We start from the raw sequence: 1817 nt of genomic DNA on the forward strand, positions 1-1817 counted from the left end.
TGTTGATGGACCTTGATGCTTATGGAGGTGTAGACCCAAATGGTATTTTTCCTTTGTTTTTTATAAAGACAGCAGATTTCTTAGCTCCAAAGTTATCTGTTATTTTGCGCAAGTTAGCAAGAAGAGGAGCTTTTAGCACTTGTTGGAGAATTGGTAATGTTACTCCTCTATGTAAATGTGTTTGTGGTAGCTCAAGTCCCACTGATTACCGCCCAATTTCCATAACTCCCATATTATCTAAAGTTTTTGAACGTCTTCTGGCAAAACGTCTTAATAGGTTTGCTGAAGGTAATCATCTATTCCCTAGTTTGCAATTTGGTTTTCGTAAAGGCCTTGGAGCATGTGATGCCCTTCTTACAATCTCCAATGCAGTACAGAAATCCCTTGATTGTGGTCGTGAAGTTCGTATGATTGGCCTTGATTTTAGTGCTGCCTTTGACCGTGTTAATCATGAGGCCCTTGTTTTCAAACTGAAACAGTTGGGAGTGGGTGGGTCGTTCTTAGCATTATTATTGATTTTTTAAGTAGTAGATCTCAAAGAGTAGTTGTTGATGGGCACCATAGTGAGTATAGGAATGTGATATCCGGTGTTCCACAGGGTAGTGTTCTTGGCCCATTACTTTTCATACTATATACACATGACATGTGGTTTGGCCTAGAAAATAAGCTTGTTGCATATGCAGATGATGCTACTCTCTTTGCATCAATTCCATCCCCTGAATGTAGACCTGGGGTTGGTGAATCCCTTAATAGAGATCTAGCTAAAATTAGTGCATGGTGCAAGTTATTGGGTATGAAGTTGAATCCTAACAAAACTCAAAGTATGATTGTAAGTAGGTCAAGGACGGTGGCTCCTCAACATCCGGATCTCAGTATTGATAATGTTTCTTTAAATTTGTATGACTCTTTCAAAATTTTAGGTGTGATTCTCGACAGCAAATTTACTTTTGAGAAACATATAAGGTCTGTGTCTTCTTCAATTGCACAAAAAATTGGCTTATTGAGAAAGTCTCTTAAGATATTCGGTGATCAATCTATTCTGAAGAAGTGTTTTAATTCTTTTATTCTACCTTGTTTTTGAGTATTGTTCTCCTGTCTGGTCTTCAGCTGCTGATTCTCATCTTAATTTGTTGGACAGAAACTTACGGTCTATTAAATTTCTTATTCCTGATCTAGATATTAATCTCTGGCACCGTCGTTCAATTAGTTCATTATGCATGTTGCATAAGATTTTTCATAACTCTGACCATCCTTTACATTCAGATCTCCCTGGACAATTCTATCCTGTTCGTAATACTAGGCTGGCAGTTAATTCTAATAGCCAGGCCTTTTCCATCATAAGACTCAATACCACGCAGTACTCTAGAAGTTTTATTCCAGCTGTTACCAAGTTGTGGAATGATCTTCCTAATCGGGTTGTTGAATCAGTAGAACTTCAAAAGTTCAAAGTTGGAGCAAATGCTTTTTTGTTGACCAGGCGGACATGAGTCTTTTTATAGTTTATATATGACATATTTGTTTTTGAAGTTGTTCATAGTTTATATATGACATATCTGTTATGACGTTGTTACTTTTTTTAGAATGATTTACTGTTAATTTGTTCTCTTCAGTTATTTATTTCCTTATTTCCTTTCCTCACTGGGCTATTTTTCCCTATTGGAGCCCCTGGGCTTATAGCATTTTGCTTTTCCAATTAGGGTTGTAGCTTGGATAGTAATAATAATAATAATAATAATAATAATATATGTATATATATATATATATATATATATATATCTATATATATATAACGGATTTTGAGCGAAGCGAAAAATCTA

The sequence above is a fragment of the Palaemon carinicauda genome, chromosome 24 (genome assembly GCF_036898095.1).
Source record: "Palaemon carinicauda isolate YSFRI2023 chromosome 24, ASM3689809v2, whole genome shotgun sequence".
Taxonomy (NCBI): domain Eukaryota; kingdom Metazoa; phylum Arthropoda; class Malacostraca; order Decapoda; family Palaemonidae; genus Palaemon; species Palaemon carinicauda.